Here is a 17,208-nt window from a genome sequence, read left to right on the forward strand (position 1 = left end):
AGTCAAATTTTTTTTTTATAAGAAATAGTAGCTTAACATTTATATACAGTACACTCTTGATGTCTCAAAGTTGAAGGGACACTTAAGAATTTTCGAGATAGCGAGTTTTCATGATAGCAAGTTAGGAAATGTTCTAAAAAGTAGAAAAATATATTCTAAAATATGACTTTAAAAAGTAGAATCACGAAACATCAGAATAACTACTAATACATTTTGATGTTATGATAGTTGACTAAAAGTCTTAATACACCAATAATAATTTTATTTTTAAATGTAAGACAAAATAATTATGCACTAGATAGAAAGTAATGGGCTTACCTTGTGATTCATTTTTTATTTCAAAAAAAGTCCACATAACAAAGTTTTATAATGAACTCTTCGACATAAGAATTCAAATTAACATTAGGTGGATATGTGATGCATATCTACCAACTCTACTGGATTTTGCCAGTTTCTCCTGCTCTACTAGTTTCATTAAAATTGTTCTTCTTTTTGTACATTTATTTTTGTACAGACTATTGTTTGAATACTTAAATAAGTATTCCTAATACATAATGAAGCGAATCTCATTTAAAGAAATCAGTTCAAAGCTTTTACATTAAATATAAAATCTTTTAACTATCTTTAATGAATTAAATGCACTTTACTATTTGAAATTCTGAGTAAACATAATATTTCAAGTTCATTTAATGTGAATCATGTCTGGAAAATTTTGCAGTTTTACTACGTTGATGACTATAAAATTTTCTAAGTGTAAAATATTTAGTACTTTATGCAACAATTACCATGAAATTTATATTATGTCGTAAAATCTACTGGATTTTTTCCTACTCATGTAGGCAGCTATGATAATACTAAGAAAGAATATTTTTTTTTTGTTGACATAACGAGGTTATCGAAAGTATACGGTATATAGAATGAATGTCTAGGATTCACTCAAATGTTATTTTTTTCTATAGCTCGACAATGGACGTGTTTGTATTCCTGAGATCTTGAGGGCCTCAATTTTGAGTTTAAATCCGTTACCGAATTCATAGTTCGTAATGTCACAAAACGTTTAATCCGTTCAGTTGTTTTGGAATCAAAGCAAATTTGGGTGCTTCAGAGAAATGAGAGTCAACTATACTCACTAAAAAATTTAAACCGATTTTGTTTTTGAATAGTTTAGAAAGTCGCTTGATTTTAATATATTGATGAAACTTATCAGTTGAAAAAGTTTGGTGTTCTCTATTATAAGTATGAAATTTTTCTTCAAACTATAAAGCTAATTTTTAAATCTAAGATGGACACTTATATTTCTTTTAGAATATAATTACCAGTGTGACGCTCGCAACAATTTCACTTTCCAAAGGTGTGATGTAATGAAGTTCAACTCAAATATTTTAGTGGTAAATTGCATGCTTTGCTTCAATATATATCATATATATATATTTTTATCATAGTGAATCATCGAATCACTTTGAATTAAGAATACTACTGTAAATTTAGTGATTTGACTGTAATATGTTTAAAAAAAATCATTGTCAGCTAAGTTATTCATGCTCAATTAATAATTATATTATTCAAAATGTAACAGTTATTAAAAAATAACTTGCTTGAAGATTTATAGAATGTAGAATAACCATTTCTCCTATTTTTCAAAAGAACATAAGAAATTGGCTGTATAATTAGACGTTATAAATTGGTGCTCCTCTTATTTTAGCTGATTTTTATGTTCTTACAGGAAACTGGAAATTTATTTAAAAGTGAGGTTTTCAAAAAGAAATCGAAGAAATAATAAGAATTTATGGGCAGTAAAAGCTCCAAAGCTCAGTGCCCAATCCTAGGGACATCTTATTTTACACACAGTTATCCCAATTTATTCAATTTAGTAACTATCAAAAAATGTTAAGTTATGTTTTTTGTTTTTGAGTTATTGAAAGAAAAAAAAACGTGTTATATTTTGCTTGAGAAAATGTGTTTTTTTAATTCTAGATAAAATTTAAATCTGTATTGTTTATTATTTTTATTTAGTCATTCAATATTGTTCACTTTTAGGCATACTAACATTTTTTAGTAATCTAATTCGCAATTTTATTAATCATTAGTAGATTAAATAATGAAAAATTATATTTTGTATCTAGCCATCATAACATTTTTGGATAAATAAGTTTTATAATGTACTATAATTTTTCAATTCGTATAATCATTTTTCATGATATATGTAAACAAAATTTTCAAGAACTAACATTATGGGGTCTTAACTTTTGATGGATCTTCTGACTTTATTGTTGCAATTATATTTTTTAGATTTTAAAATGTTTAGTTTATCAGATCAGCTATTTGCTGCAGATACTAGTTTCTATAAAAATTTATTTTTAAAAGTGTTCTTGTTTTAATAAAAAAAAAGATGAAGTATGTATTTAGTAACATTAAAGAATATTGAAATTTTTGACAACTTCAAGTTTTCATATAGGATTCTTTTACTTTACACATTGTAAAAATAACTTGCAGTAAAAGGCATTGCAATAATAAATTTATGAGGTATCAGAAGGTATTTAAATTTTGCTATTAAATAATACTATAAAAAATTACATTTAGCTTTTTTGTTTGGTTGCATTATTTTTTGATTATTTTATTTCAATAGCATGTTTTTCCCTGTCACATAGTACTATACATAATTTTTAATATCTCTATGAAATGTTTTATTCGAACTTCAATCTCCATTACATTTCATTTTTAATAAACTAGGAAGAACTAGAACTTGTCAATAGGCGCCAAAGCTAGCCGCCACAATAGTCCAGACCTTTGATGTTATCTGAAGATCCATGGACACGAAAACAACAACAGAATTAGAACTTAACTAGGTTATTATTATTTTACACAGAATTAAACATATAATTTTTTTCAATGATATATTTTTTTCATGGCATACTCAGAAATAACTGAAGTATTCTATTTGTTACATAGGCAAGCAAGGTATAAACAAATGATTTAAGCACATTATTTTTATCTTGTCCTATGTTTAAGACTTTCAATTTTTACTTTTTAAAGAAAGTTTTTTTCGTAATGATGATCCTTTTTATTCATTTAATTTTGATAAAGCATACTTATTTTTTTTTTAAAATCTGAATTGGAGATGCTTAAATTTCTTTTCTTAAAAAAAAGTTTTTTAAAATATCATTCTATTACTTAAGAATTTATAATGATTTTTATATTGAGAAATTTTAAAAATTTAGCCTATTATTTATTTTATTAAAGCGTACTTTTTTCATAATTTTTTTGTTACTTAGTTATTTTCTTAAAAAATTTTAATTCTATAAGTAAACAAGCTCTCGTATATTTTAATATTTGTTCGATTTAATGCTTCCTTTTAAGAGTGAATATTTAAATTCTATATTTTTCTTTTAATTGAGTAGTTTCATTCATTTTTACGATAAAATATTTTTGTTTATATAACAAGGCTTAATTTATTTTTAGAGAGAAGTATATGGAACACAGAAAAAGACGTCCAGCAACTTAATTCCATACATTTCCCCACAGAAAGGCATTGCCACACGTTTCGGAAACAAGAATTGAAACCCTTGGCTAATCTTTTACAATTAAGTTTTTTCTAGTTTTATTTTTTGTAAGAAAATGAATTTAATTTTATGTCAAAGAATGTGAATTACTTCTTTTTTGTAAATAATGCTTTTATTTTACAAGCCTACTTATAGCTAGCAATAAAATATTTATTTTCTAAGATCATAAATTAAGTTTTATGTATTTTATTTTAAATTTGTATTCTTTGTAGCCTATAAATGCTTCCTAAGTCCCCCATTTTAATTTTAGCATTTCTTACCTTCAGTCACCATATTTTTTTCCGAAATGAAATTAATTAATAAGAAATTTTGCATACTTTGTCCTATTTTATTTGAGTGATTCTATGTTTTCTTTAACCCTGTATTATATTTTTATTGACGAATGTAAGCTACTCAAAATATTCACTCGAACCAACTTTCAAAATTTGTAATTCTGCAATATCATTTCATGATGTTGCTTATCATTAAATTTCCATTGTTCACTTGCGTTGGGATTAGCCTTTTCACCAGAAAATTTATTCTTGGAAGCATTGATAGCTTAATTTAAGATAAAAAACTAATTTGCTTTAATTTCATGATTTACTCCCAGTTTTAAAGCACCATTTCCAAAATCACATTAAATTTTGATTTAGGAAATATATTTTCAACTTATAAATTGCAATGTTAAAAAGAAATAATCTTAACACGGTCTTAAAAATGTTGTTATAAAGTAAGTTCAGATTTTCCTTTTTTTTTTTAATAATTAAGCTACCCTGTAATGAAATAAGTGCCATATCAGATTGCTTGGACAGCTTTTAAATGTGATAATCTTGTTTTTTTTTTTAAATAAAAAAAAGGTTCTTTACAAGTGTATAGGATGTTCATAAAATAGGAATTCCTTACTCAAGATGGATGGTTTGTGTAAAGGTAGACCATAAGAAATATTTAGGGACAATGACTGATAGACCACAAGGTCTAATAGAGATTATTGGCGGAGCTTGCTGAGACAACCTTGTCTGTCGTGAATTAGTCTTGTCTGAGTATTGAAATAATTCCTGGAGTTTTTTTTTTTTTTTTGGAGTTATTGAAATAATTCTGCTTAAATATGTGCAGCAAGATTTATTTTCTCATTTAAAAATGAGCAGAAAATTTGTGATTTGTTTATTTTATTCAGCTTATTTAGTATGTTACCTAATGTATCTCTTATCTTTCACGAAATAAATGCTTAGAAAAACACTATTTGTTCTTTATTTTCTTAAAATTGTGTCATCAATTTTGCTGTCTAATTTTGTTTGTGTGTTCACATAATCAAATTGTAATTAATTTCTAAAAAACTAATATTTTGAATACATCATATGGCAAGTTTTTTCTTTAGAAATGATTATAAACTATGCCTTTTAAACTACCATTAAATCTAAAATCTTTAACAGCCATATAAAAGTTTCATACATCAAAGGAAAAAAAAAGAGAAAGAGATTCTAAATTGGAAAAATAATCTTCATAATCAGGGCAAAGGTGGTGTATTCCTAATTCTGAAGATCATTTAAATTCAAACATTGACATGTATTTAAAGTTAGTCTACAAAAGGTTCTATAATTGTCATTAAATAACCTTTTTAGGTAGTATTTATTTTGCAGAAAAAAATCACTCATAAATTTTTCACATTTGATGTGTTTGACACAGCAAGTAACTCCATTTATTGGTAGCATTTAAATTAATTTTATGTAAATACTTTTTCATATATTATTAGTGGCCTATTCATAAACACACTCCCTTATTTTTTTATGCACATTGCCATTTCAAAAGTGATATCTTGGCAAGAAACCAGACAGCGATGCAAAAATATACATTTTGTTACATTTATTTACTAAGCGTTTTTCGTCTTCAAGTATTTAAATGTGTATACAAAATAATCTGTTTGATCAAAATAGATTTTAAAACTAAGTTTTAAATTTAGAAAACTGAATTTTAAATTGAAATCACAAAACAGCAGATTAAATTAGTCCAATTATAAATTCTATATGCATATACAGTGGGCCAAAAAACCACATTTTTGTAGATAATTACTACTATTAGTGATTTCTTTCCTATCTTTAGAAGACAAACTTTGTTGGAAAATTTATTTCACATGTTGAAAATGGTTTTGAATAAGGAATTTAAAGAACTGAAATATTTATTAATGTTTACATGAGTGAATTTGTAATTCTAAACCATTTTTAACAAATTATTTTTTTAATCTTCAGCTTTATGTTTTTCTTAGCAGTAAATATTTTAAAAACACTAGAAAATCATAAATTATTTTGTTAGATGCTTAATGCTCTTTTATTTACTCTGAAAATTAAAGTGCATCAAAAATTACGGAGTATATATATTTATTCCCTTCTACTGAACTAACATCAATATTTCATAAGGGCACATTCACACTTGAAGGTGTGGTTGAAGTGACAAATTAGCTATTATTCATATAGGTTTGTTTAAATATTAGCACAGTATAATCCCGATATCTCAAAATTAAAGGGACACTAAAAATTTTGAGATAAGCTCATAACTAAATAAGTTCCAAAAAGTAGAAAAATATTTTCTAAAATATTACTCTAAAAAGTCATGAAACAAAATAATAACTGCTAATAAATATGTATGTAATGAATGATAGTTACCTATAAGTCTAAACACAACAATGATAATTAGACAAAACTAATTGTGCATTAAATGAAAAAGATTTTTTACTTGTAAAAAAATTTGACATAATGAGGATTTGAGAAGAAACTTCAACATAGGAATTCAAATTAGCATTAGGTGGATGTATAATGTCAAGGAGAAAAATATTTTTTTGACATAACAAGGTTTTCGACAAATTGAGAGTATACTGTAATACACAATTCTCATTGCATCGATTGACGGGCCTAAAAACATTTGTACCAATCAGCAGATTTAGATGAAATGAAAAGCTTTCGGCAAGCAATTTATTGACTCTTGCAACCAGTGGTGTAGTTTTAATGTTTGTTTTTTTTGGGGGGGAGGGGGGTTATTTCCTATCTTCTTTTGACACACACAGATATATATAAATGTCCATTATATTGAAATTAATAATGAAAACTTTTTTATATCAACATCTAACAGACCATGCATTAGTTTGTTAATCATGTGATGTGTAATTTTGGAAGGTGTTCCGTGACTTAAAACTGTGCCACTTGCTTGCAACTAGTTTCAACCCATTAATCACTTTTTTAATTTTGACGAAATTTCTACAAAAAAATCACTGATTCTTTCAAAAGTGTTTTGACTTTTTTAAAACTATGTTAGTTGTAATACATACCATCACTTTTTTCTTTAAATTTAAGGAAATTAATTATTTTTGGAACATATAAAACTAGTTATTGACCTACCAAATTCTCCATTATTGTGGCCAATTTCTCTAAAATTCTTTGCAGAATAGAATATAAAAATTTTGACCATTTATTTATATCTAAATTGTATAGTTTTTACTATACATTGTATATATATACAATGAATACTCAAAATGCATATAATTTTCATATTTTTGAGCCTACTCTAAAATTCAGTACACATATTGTAAGACTTAAATTTATAAAAGTGAGTAATATTAAAGAAGTCTGTGATGGTGACAAGTTTTCTGCAAACAGTGTATACAATATGCATATCTGCCAATCAGAATCAAAAAAATTAGTTGCGTTTGAAATTTGCTTCCCCACTAACATTAAAAATACACTATTCAAAAGAATTAAGAGAGCAAGTATATAAAATTAATATTTCATGTGCTCCTTTAATTTTTGTGAACAGTGTATTTGTCATAAGTCGATACAAACTATTTTTTTTAGACCACTTTACTTTTTTTTAAAAAAAAGTGGCACATGACACTACAAATAAGTAGAAAAAAAAGGAGCAAGTACATTAGTTTCAATGCTTGGAGACTACTACTATGAACTATTATACATGCACAGGAATTATAGGTTTTTTTCCACATTACAGTAAAACCACGTAGGAAAAAAATAGATTTATGTCAACCCTAGTAGAAAAAATTAAAAAACTCTTTAAAAAAGAAATATAAAATATTTAAACAGATTATAATTGCAGACTAAATGATAGAATTAATTTCTAACAATTCCTAAATAAGTGAAAACTAAAAAAAAAAAACAATTTGAAAAAAATAATCTCATGAATTATAAAAATTCTGGTAAAGGAATATAAGAAACTATAACATATGTCTAAAACTATATAAGCATATAATATATAACTGTTAGAATATATTAAACTTTCATTATTACATTTAAATTAACAGAAAATAGTTATTTTAGATTTAAAGATATAATGAAAACATTTTAGATTATTGGTAATGTTTTCAGATTCAATAACTATTTTTATATTAATGAACAGAACATATTTTCATACAATGCTGAAACATGTAAAGAATTTTTCATTTAAAATTTTATCCCTACTTATATGTGATATTATAAGTAATTTTTAACCTGTTCATCACCTGTAATACATCACTGAACACAGATAACCAGCAACATGTGAAAATAAAAGAAAATTTTAAGGCTACAGAAAATTCCATCAAGTTAACTTGTAATTTAGCTTTGTAAAATGAGTTACAAAGTTTTCATACCACGATAAATGAAATAAAAATATTTTTAGCAGATTCGAATACTTCAGCAGATTCTGAGTTTTTGAAAAATTGACTGTTACTTTAAAAACATCTGAAGTAAGTGCTTAGTCAAAATATACCAGGTCTGACGAGATACTCTCATTTATTTACTTTTTTTCAAGAAGTTAATACACATTTTTACAATATTTAAAAAAAATGAATTTAATTTATTAAATAGATAAGAAAGTATAACCAAATCAAAAGTTTAATATAATTAATATCAGAACACATTAGTAATAGACAAGATATCAAAATAAAAATTTTAAATGAAAATAATCAATTATTGAAAATGAAATATAATAACACTAAATGATATATAAAATTAAAATAACTCAGTAGCTTTTATCATCAAGTAAACTTTTTTTACATCAACTAAATTTCTGATAAATAATAATGATAAATTGAAGTACATATTTAATTCTTAATTAGAAAATATTCTCAATTGTTGAATATTTTTCCTTCCATGCATATATTAAGAGAAATGTCTCAGTTAAACAAAACAAAAATATATGATATAAATCAAATAGGTAGATTTTTTTTCATAAGAATTTTTTAAATCAACAATCCTACTCATAAGTCATGATCACTTTAAGAAGATAGAGATTTTATTTATTTACATTGCGGACAATTTTAAATACAATTACAAGACATAATGTAATTTATATTTTTATCCAACTTCTTCTGGGCCAGATTATTCTTTCAGGATGATACCACTACAATTCATTTATCACAAAAAGAACTAGGACAATTTATTACAGGTTTCCAGCCAACAATAGTTTTTATAAGTACTTCTTAGCATAAAACAGGAACCATAGATCACCTAGAATAACACAAAAATAAAACATATTAAGATATACATAATCCCATATATTTGATAAGCAGATTAAAACTACTACTAGTCAATAAACACTATCTAAATTACTTTGATTTAAATTGCTCGATTTTAAATATTAATGGAATTTTTTACAAATAAGTAAGCTGGATAAAAAAAAAGTCTTTTAAGGAATGAGAAAATAGATATCTAGGTTTTTTAATTGGGAGGAGGATTTTTTTTAAATCATTCATATACTTCAATATCGCATTATTTATCTTCGAAGGGATAGCATAGAACAATTTTAAACTATACCTATATCTGACAATGAATATCATAAAATATTTAATAGCAATTAGTGCAAAGCAACTCGTGAAACTAAAATATTAAATAGAAAGATCTAAGGAATGTTATATTTTTTAAAAAAAGAAATCGAACTAAAAAAGAGAAAAACATGTCATAAAATTCCAAACACTAACTCAATAAAATGATCAACATGCATTTCAATGTTTTTATATTTATTACAGAATTCCATACCTCTTAATTACACCATAAAATCCGTGAATAACTGCATAAAATCTGTGGCAAAACAAATAAAGAATATTAATTTTTTAAAAATATGAAAGAAGTTCATCGGATTTTATGAATACAAGCATGTTTAGAAATGGCAGACAGCTGTCTGTTCGGAATCGTTCGTAAAATTCTACTACCGATTAAACTCGGAAGATTGCGCAATTTTTGAGGCCCTCACATCTCAGGATTACAAACACGTCCAATGTTCTGCTTGGGGTGTTGACTTAAATGTGAAGCTGGTTGATGACTTAGTCTTTATTAGTGGCAATGCTGTTGATGTGATTCAATGGCAAATAAAATTTTAACTACGCTTGTTACATTCTTTAATAACTTAATATGAAGAAAAAAAACTAAACTCAGTGGCACGACAGCCCATAGAGGGTCAAGGCCTACTGTGTCCATCTCAGTTTTCTTGACCTAGGACTCTGGGGTTGCAGGAGCAGATGTTCCTCTTTAGGTGGTCAGCCGAACGCGGAACGCCCGGTGTTTAGTTCCCAAGCATGTTTGGTACTCATTTATCTACCCACTGAAGGGATGAAAAACTAAGTGAACCTTGCCCGATCTGAGAATCGAACCTAGGACCTGTGGTACGGGAGCACGAGGAGCTACCTCTCAGCCACCGGGCGTACTTAGTGGAAGAAGGGACATTTTGAAAATAAATGCTTGAACTTATAGGTTTTAATAATACGCTGTGATTAGTTGTTAAGAAAGAACGTTATTTTTTCTCTAAAACTAAAAAAATGGTTTTTAGTTGCAAAACATATTTTGCTTGCAAGTTCTTCTGTCTTTTGCTCTATTTTCCTAAGTTGATGTTCCTTTTGTTCCGCCCTTTTGTGTTTCTTTCTAGGTTCTCATTCAAGCGCAATAACGACTTTTTTTATGCAGATTTGTTAGAGAAAAACGCAACTTTGGATGAACTTCGAGAACTGGGGGGAAAAAAATTCCTAAAAAATAACTTTGCTTGAAAATAATGAACTACTGAGTAATCTAGATAATAACTAGTAATCACTTTTTGACGCACTGAATTTGAAATAAATCCACGCGGTGTTTTGATCGGTTTATTTTTATTTTGACAGTTATCGCTGTTTATTTTCTTGGGATTTTTTAAAATTCCGATCTGATTCACTATTTGACGCGATACTTCTATGCTTATTTCAATTAATTTTTCGACGGTTATCGTTACTGATTTTCACTTATTTTATTTTTAAATCTCGATATTGTAAAAATATTTATCACAAACGAGAATCTCGAAACGTACAGTTAATGAACCCCTTTTTGACGCGTCCGATTCGTATGATTTTGTCATAAATACATGCGGTTTTATCAAAAATCTTTTTTTAGTTGTTGTCATAGATTCCATGTTTTTTTATTTTTTATTTTATTAGTTTTCGTATGCGATGACGACTCGCAAAGTGAGAAAAAGAAGAAATATGCAATTTTTTTCAATGTAGTTACCCTACATTGAAAAAAATTACATATTTCAATTAATGAAGGACCAACCAGTGAGGGAACATTTCATATATATTGATTAAAAATAAGAATTTGAAAGTTTTTCTTTAGATTGATTGGAAACAATAGCTTACTGCCAAACAATAGGAAGTCTTCTAGCAATGTTTTGGATTATCTATTCTAATAGACTTCTCTGGAAAAAATTTTGAATTTGTTATTATCTCTGCTATTAGTATTTGTTATTAGTGTTTGTATTTATATGTTTGAGGTGGAAATAATTGCATGTAATAGTTTTATTTATCTCATTGTGAAAAAGAGAATTCAAAATATAGTTATTGAAGTTACGTTGAATTTTTTTTTTAAGTATCATAGCATAATAAAATGCAGAAATAATGGGGTGTTTATTCACTGGATCACCAAACGATGAAAAACCAGTGAAGGAACAAGTGTTCCTTCACTTTTTTTTTTATAAGTTAATGAAAATAAAAGACAAACTTTAATTTTCTTGTACCTTTAGTGATGTTCCGCATCAAAAGTATGTTAAAAATACGAGAAACAACTTCTAACCAGTGAGGGAACAGGCAGGTTCCTTTACTGGACATAGATTTCCCAGTGAATGAACAGTATGTGTTAATATGTTGACACTTTAATTTTCAATTCATGATTACAAAAAGAAGTTAACACTTTCCAAGTATTTATATGTTATAATTTCAAGAATAGGCTTGTTTTTAAATATTTGAATGGCCTATAAATTCATAAAGAACATTAAAAAATAACCAAAATTAAGCGTTCCTTTGCTGGGTGTTCATTCACTGCTACGAGCTGTTCCTTCACTTGGTCTTCTTACTACTTGTTATTTGAACCTCCAAAACTTTAAAACAATATTATATAAGTTCTCTACAATTTTTTTACCTAATTTGCATTTAGTAACAAATATGTTGACACTGTCATTTAACTAAAATTACGAATTTTGAAATTAATATGATTTTTTAAAAGGCATGCGAAGCTTAAATGTTCCTTCACTGGTTAGCTTACCCTATATATTCTTTTATTGATGGGAAAATTTTTTATTAAATAATCGTTTTTCTTTTAAATAAAACTTTTTTAAATTTCATAAATGTTACTTTCGTGCATAAAAATTAGTCTTTTATTTCTCTCCTATTGACAAAAAAAAGAAGAATAGGAATGAAGTACTTTAAAAAAAACTGCTTAATGAGGGAAAAAAGATTTCATATAATTTTTTGTCCAGCAATCACATGTCTGTTAATGCAATTCGAAAACATTTGTGCGTGTATCATAAGTGTTATTTTAATCATAAGTTTAATTAGTGTTATTATAAAGACCTTTTTTTGCAAAAAAAAAAAAATAGCTCTGATGCCACAAATACCTTCAGATGAAGACGTTATTATATCAATTACTTCAAACAGATTTTAGAAACAATAATAAAAAATGCTAAAACAACTATGAAAGAAAGATTTTAATTAGTAATATCTGAAACAAAAATGACTTTAAACTTAAATAAATTTTATAAGAAAAAATTGTAAAATGAATGAAATTGAATATGTTATTTTGAAAGCGCGACCTCCTATAAAATTTAATACAAATTATTCTGACGATTAATGTTATTTTATAGGTGCTAGTTCACTTTGCGTTGTCTATTTTACGTTTAATCTACTTTTTTTTTCTCTTTTGTCTTCAGTTTATTCTAATATCCTGAGAATTATAATTTTTTTTCTACGTATGGAAAATTTTGCATCCAATATTTATAGAGTAAAAGTTTAGATCTAATTTTTATATTGAAATTATGAAGTTAAACTTTGCTTTATTATTAACATTAGAGAGCTTAGATTCTATTTACTTAATTGTAAAACTACTATAATAAACAAAGAAAAAAAACTGTAAATAAAATTGCATTCGAATAAGCAATTCATATTTTTTAATAACCGTTGTTGCACAGCCGACCCAATTATTTGGGTTTACGACTAATGTTCAACTCCGTAGCCTTGTCATTTTGAACTCAATCCAGAAGACAAAGGAACTCTTCGATTAATTATCGGGAGTAATTTGCCTTTGTTGAGGATTTTTTGATGAAACTAACACGCATTTGTGTAACATGGAGAGGGAAACCTCGAAAACTTCCCACGGTCAGCCTGACGATAAAGTGACTCTAATCCATGATCCGTCTACCACTGAGGATATTTCTGGTCAGCACTGTGGTCGATGTAAGCCGGATTCGTCTCGACCAGCCATCGCTGGGACTAGAACTCGGTTCATCTCATTGGAAGCCGAACACTCTATCCCTGATCCATCGCAATGAAATGCATCTATTAACGATTAAAAAAAACTGTTGCATTGTCTGCAAAACTAAATATTTAATTTGTGATCGGTGAAATAATATGAGAGTACCGCAGAGGGCGAATGTTTTGTGATTTGCTTATTGCTACTAACAAGGGGGTGGAGGGTTATTTTATTACCGTCGTTTAACAGTCGACCCAATGTAGGTTTTACGGCTACTAATGTTCAACACCGTGACCTTGTTAGTTTGAACCCAATCCAGAGGACCAGGGAAAACCTGGATGCTCAATATCGGGAGAAATATGAAATCCCGATGAGGTATCGGGAGAAATATGCCTTCGTGGAGGACTTTTTGATGGAACTAACCCGCATTTGCGCTACATGGTGAGGAAAACCATGAAAACTTCCCACGGTCAGCCTAACAGCTAGGGGACTCTGACCTATGATCCGTCTACCACTGAGGATATTTTACGTCAGAACTGTGGTCAGTGCTGGATATTTTTTCTTTACCTTGTCGATTTTTGTCACAAATGATGCAAAAGCGTGATTTTCACATTGTTCTATTCAACTTTTTCACAATTCATTCAACCAGAGCCGTGGTGATTCACTGGATAGAGCGTTCGAATCCCATCTGTGGCTGGTCGATATGAATTTCGCATCTGGCTCGCACCGACCGCAGTGCTGATGTGAAATATCCACAGTGGTAGACGGATCATGGGTTAGAGTCCCCTTGCAGTCGAGCTAACCGAGGGAGGTTCTCGTGGTTTTCCTCACAATGTATGCGGGTTTGGTCTATCAAAAAAGTCCTTGAATGCAGATTTCTTCCTAGTACTTGATCCAGGAGCTCCCTTGTTTTGGATTGGATTCAAAATTACAAGGCTACGGAGTTTTGAACATTATTAGTCGTAAACCCAATAATTGGGTCGGCTATTCAACGACGGTTATAAAATTAAATTCATTCAACCACAATCCTTTTCGGCCTTCCGTCTGTCCGTAGGGAATGAAAGCGCCAATCATTTTTTCATGTTTGATGATATAGTTGCGTATACTGAGCTGGATGCGGTGGGAAGGATTCTTGTACTCTCATGTGCAACTCCGCTACTTTTAGTTTAGTTTTATTCAGTTTCATGCTCCATTTCCTACTCCCTGAAATGTAACCGAAAAATCTTTCGAATTTCTGTTGATCACAGGGAACATTAAAAAAATCTTTTTTTTAAGTTTTGTCTTGCGAAAGAAAATTTTATTTCTCTTGTTAATTTCATCGATGGTAAAGCGTCATCTTCTTTGGCAAGCTAATGGCTTTCTCGCTCTCTTCTATTTAATAATAATAAATCATCCAGGATTATGGTACTGATAAATAGTTATATCTGCTTTGGTTTACTACATTTAATGCAGGCTTCGAAATCAATAATAATGAAAGCTTGTGCCACCACATTTATTTCTTTTGAAGAAAGAAGCCCCCTTTTTTAATAAAAAGATGTTGATGTTTCAAAAGATTTGCATCACTATTTACCTATATATAAACAACAAAACGCTCACACCGCCCCGAGTAGGTTCGAACCATCAACCTTTCGGCTAGTAGCCGAACGCGCTAGCTAACTGCGCCACGGAGGATACACAGCTCGCTTAAAATATATGTAAATGTGCATTTAATTGTTAGCTTCATTATTATCAGCTATTAATTGTATCAGGTTTGGTTTACTACATGTTATGCAGGTTTCGAAATAAATAATAATGAAAGCTTGTGCCTCCACATTTATTTATTTTGATTCTCAAACCAACTATCATTTCAATGATCGAAAACAAAGCATTATTTCATCATTACTTGAACCATCAATTATTTGATCATAAATTAGTCCCATTCTATTTTCGGCTAATACTAAGACCCATTCTTATTTGAACTCATTTCAATCATTATATTTTAGATGCTATCATTTGATCAGTATTTTCATCTACGGTCATTTAATCATTATTTGAACCCGCTGTAATTTTTATTGGCTCTCGAACCAACACACTTTCTTTTATCCCCTCTCAAAACCTATATATTTTTATCAATACTTGTAACCACTATTTATCGTTGGTTTTCGAACTCGCTATCATTTGATCGGTACTCAAATCGATTACCTATCAATCTGTTCTCTAACCGCAGGGTTGCCACAGGTGACTATAATTCGACTATATGCAACTATTTTCAACCTAAGGCAACTATGACAACTTTTTTTTTTGCCTGGAGAAGTTAATGAAGTCACTATTTTCTGGAAAAAAGAGACTATTGGGAGACTTTTCTGTGCTCCTAGTGAGGTTTTTTTTTTTTTAGCATAAGTTGGGTTGATAACCCTAAACACAATGATTTTTTCTTCTTAAAAAACTAAAATATGTTAAAAATTTTGAATTGCAAACTTGAGTTATCACTTTTTGATGTGCTCAATTTGCACAGATTCCATTATAAGTCTATTTCGTATCTCGATCGACTTTTCAACGGTTATTGCTACGAAATTCTGCAGGATTTTTAAAAACCCAATTTTTAACGCAATAGTTGGAGTAGAATGTGTGATTTCTGAATTTGAATAATCACTTTCCACACATGTATATATATTTGCTAAATCAATTATTGATAAAAGGGAAAATTATTTAGAAAACATATTTTTTTTCTTTTTTTAATAAAGTATATTTTGATGGAAATCTAGTAATTAATTTTCTTTAAATATACTAATTTTTTTATATAAAAATTTATTGCTGGAACACTAACCCTTTTAGAAAAATTATCATATTTGAAACCAACCTGACAAAATGGAATGTTTTATGACAACTAAGTCATTTAATAATATTTTACTAATATTAATGAATGAATTTCGTTCATATTTAGGCAACTATTTTCTTGCTTTAGGCTACTAAAAACAACTATTTTGTTCATTCTTTCCTGTGGCAACCCTATAACCCACTCTTTTTTTAAAAAAAATTCATACTAAAATGCACCTTTAATCCAGCCGACTCTGCTTTGTCAATGCTGGAACCCATTATCATTGATCAATTATTGAACACACATTTCTCTTTTTGATTCTGGAACCTCCCTAACTTGATCAGCAAATGATCTCACTAAGATTTGATCCTTACTCTAACAAATTTTCTTCTTATCAGTTCTCGAACGTCCTATTTCATGATCAAATATCGAGCCGCTGTTGCTCACTAGTCAATTAATCAACACTCGAAGTAGGATCGAATAATATTCATATGATAGCAAGTTAGAATACTCATTAATAATTCGTGGGCTTGAGTTAATTATTTGCACACTTTTCTAAAATAAACGCTTTTGTTAGTGAGATCGAGCATAATTCGCAAGATGGTAAGCTCGATTGCGGATCAAATGACAGTAAGTTCGAGGAGTAAAAGATAGTGGGTTCGATTCCTGTTGAAAAGACAGCGGGTTCGAACAACTATGTGAGGGTAGCGAATCGATACATAGTGTTGATTTGAATACAGATAGAGTATGTAGGTTTGAACAATATTGAGATGGCTAAAATCTTATAAAATGATAGTGGGTTCGAGTTTTAATCTAATGATTTAAGTTTCGAAAGCTGATCACACTTGTAAACTGGCTGGAGTACAATTAAACATTTATGGGATGGGTCCGGGATTCGATAAAGAGATTCTTGGTTCGGATGCATATATGCATGCTGTCATTGATTCAATTCTTAGATCCACTCATTTTTTATTAAGACTCGAACACATTATCATTTGATAGATATTTGGTCTAATAACTTTTAATGGGTTATAGAACTCACTATTATTGGACCGGTACTCAACCCATTAACTTTTAAATGGTCTTCGAACACATTCTCTGTTCATCAGTTCTCGGACAGACTTACCTTAAATTG

At 28.6% G+C, this 17,208-nt stretch overlaps 2 long non-coding RNA genes across 2 annotated transcripts; one reads left to right on the forward strand and one right to left on the reverse strand.

Moving 5' to 3' along the window:
• The first annotated feature begins 1,394 nt into the window (after positions 1-1,394).
• LOC147801995 (uncharacterized) lies at positions 1,395-4,593 on the forward strand. The gene is made up of 2 exons (XR_015430447.1): positions 1,395-2,846; positions 3,460-4,593. It is a non-coding gene; the product is annotated as an uncharacterized LOC147801995 (long non-coding RNA).
• A 3,698-nt stretch (positions 4,594-8,291) lies between these two features.
• On the reverse strand, positions 8,292-9,721 carry LOC147801996 (uncharacterized). The gene is made up of 2 exons (XR_015430448.1): positions 9,554-9,721; positions 8,292-9,025 (listed from the first exon to the last, which is right to left on the reverse strand). It is a non-coding gene; the product is annotated as an uncharacterized LOC147801996 (long non-coding RNA).
• Between the last annotated feature and the right edge of the window lie 7,487 nt (positions 9,722-17,208).

The sequence above is a fragment of the Parasteatoda tepidariorum genome, chromosome 11 (assembly GCF_982258835.1).
Source record: "Parasteatoda tepidariorum strain Cologne lab strain chromosome 11, Ptep-v5.0, whole genome shotgun sequence".
In the NCBI taxonomy this organism is placed as follows: domain Eukaryota; kingdom Metazoa; phylum Arthropoda; class Arachnida; order Araneae; family Theridiidae; genus Parasteatoda; species Parasteatoda tepidariorum.